The 2,500-nt window shown below is 40.1% G+C and overlaps 1 protein-coding gene across 1 annotated transcript in view; it reads right to left on the bottom strand.

The window, feature by feature from the left end:
- The window catches only part of LOC106012530 (slit homolog 3 protein-like), an 18,452-nt gene that overhangs the window by 15,326 nt on the left and 626 nt on the right, over window positions 1-2,500 (bottom strand). The window lies entirely within an intron of this gene.

Genomic DNA, 2,500 nt, shown 5'->3' on the forward strand with positions numbered 1-2,500 from the left:
AAGAAGAAGAAGAAGAAGAAGAAGAAGAAGAAGAAGAAGAAGAAGAAGAAGAAGAAGAAGAAGAAGAAGAAGAAGAAGAAGAAGAAGGAAAGAAAAAAAAAACCAACCAAACAAACAAACAAACAAACAGACAAACAAACAAACAGACAGACAAAGAAAAAGAAAAAGGAAGAGCAACAGAAAGAAGGAAAGATCAATGAAGGAGAAGAAAAATAGGAGGAGAAGGGGGAAGAGATAGAGGGATGAGTCTTGCAATAGAAAATCAGCTCATGCTCAGAAGCATGTCGATTTGATATTGAAACAAGATTGGACCCTTTAGATAAATCTGTGTACTGTGTAATCTAAAGGGAGTGAGAAGTTGGTCAGCTCAGAGATAGCCTAATGTTTATTGAAAGACAACAACAAAGTCTTTTGTAAGGACGGTGTGAGGTTTTGTCTCTCGCCACCTGATTGAAGAGGAAGATAAGGAGCCAGATCATCCCAGAAGATGCCAGTACTGCTGTGGGGAGGATGATGATTTTGGGAGTACAGAAAGGAAGCGGAAAATCTGGCACCTTTGCAGGAAAGAACAGAAGAACGTTCAACCAGATATGCACTAGCACAATCAGTAGAAAGACCCTCAATTGCATTTTGAAGAGAGCAGCGGAGCACTAATGGACATATCCGGAATGCAAGAATGTTGCTTCCTGAAACAATGGACAATGGGCTTGACCTTGCATGTGTAGTTTGTGACAGCATTGCAAAGTGACGTATAGCTTGCTGACAAGTGGTCACATGGTGTAAGTTGTGGGTGGTTGGCGGGTGCCCTGGTGGTGTTTGCTCCTTCTTTCCTAGATCCTGTCTAATGTCTGTATTACTATATTGTTGTTATCTTTTCTCCGTCCTTTTTCGTGTTTGTTACTCCTTTGTAACACCTCTAATCCTCGGCTATTATTGTACGACTATTATTGTGTTGCAAATGCCGCAAAACACATACTAAAACATAAAGTAAGATGTGTCAATTTCATGAGTGCTCCAATTTGGTCGCAACATACCCCCCTCCCCCCGTTTCCCAACCCACTAATCCCTGCGGTGGCGTGGGAGGTGACAGACAGTGGTCTCGCCGAGCCACCCTCCTGAAACAATCAAGTACAGTCCTAATTCTTATTGTTCTTAGTTTTGGTAAGTATTTTACGGCGCTCACAACTGCATAAGGTCATATGACCGCGTGGGACACTTTAAACATTTCCAGGTGTGAAGGAGATAATTTGAATTTTGCCAGGGTGGGAACCAAAGCTTGTTCTTATCAATTTTGGACCACCAAGGGATCTTTAATGTGCGCAGCTTGCATACGGACCTCCGAGATTGTTGTTTATCCAAGAAGGTTAACTGTTAGATCTTACCTACCCTAAGATCAATAGTGTGGCGGAAAGACATCAGTAAAAAGGAGCAAAGGAGTAGCAGTAGAAAGACTGCAGAAAGAGTCAGGAGCCCAGAGGAGGGAGCAAAGGAGTTGAAGGGGTGGGAATGGAGACGAAAGCAGACGACCGAACATTGTTAGGGAGCAGGAAAGGAGGTGAAAGGAGAAAATCTTTTTTTTTTAAATATTCCGTCGCTCTCAGGTTTCGAATCCTTGACCTATTGAATGAGAGGCGAGCACTGTAACCTCTAGACCACGAGATTTCCCAGTCCTAATCCAGGCACTATATGCCTTTAATTTTTTCGGTCTCTTGGACATACATGAGCCTATGTAGATTTTTTAAAATGCAGAACCAAAGCTTACTATACTAACTAGTTCTTCTTCAAATGTCTGTTCCCAGAACTGATGCCCTAGAAGCTCAGGACTGTGCAGTACTCATTAATTTTCCAAAACTGTTGTACAAAGTACAAAAACAAAACCACAAAAAGAAAGAGAAAAAAAGATAGAAAAAATAAGAAAGGAAGGCAGAAAAAAGAAAGAAAAGAAAGAAAGAAAGAAATACAGATAAAAGAAGAAAGAATTAAAGGAAGAAAAGAACGAAAGAAAGAGAGAAAGAAAGAGAGAAAGAAAAAGAAAGAAAGAAAGAAAGAAATACCCATACATAATCCATAATAGTACGCACAAGCAAAACCAGACTCCAGGATCGAGTACATAGTAGATCAACGATATTAACTATTAAGAGCCAGAGAATACGGTCACTAATATGTGCCTAATATGTCGATAGTCAGTAAACAATGTGTTTGTGCACGCAATGTAAACAGTCTATTTGTCTCGTCGTCAAGTCACTACCTCAGAATTACAAAGTTCTATCTGCTCGGTATCCAGTTTGGAGATATTTGACGACAAAGATTTTGAGTTTTACATCATGTCAAGCTTTTCCGAATGCAATCAATTTTTGAATATTTTGATAAAGACTCCCTATTATCTTACGGTTTTGATACTGCTGATAGAACATAATTTGGTTTCTGATCTCATGGTCTTAGTTTCTCAGAATGGCCAAAACGTGTCAAACGAAACTTTGATAGTGGCGTCGGTGGCCTA

Source organism: Aplysia californica, unplaced genomic scaffold, assembly GCF_000002075.1.
Source record: "Aplysia californica isolate F4 #8 unplaced genomic scaffold, AplCal3.0 scaffold00401, whole genome shotgun sequence".
NCBI lineage: Eukaryota > Metazoa > Mollusca > Gastropoda > Aplysiida > Aplysiidae > Aplysia > Aplysia californica.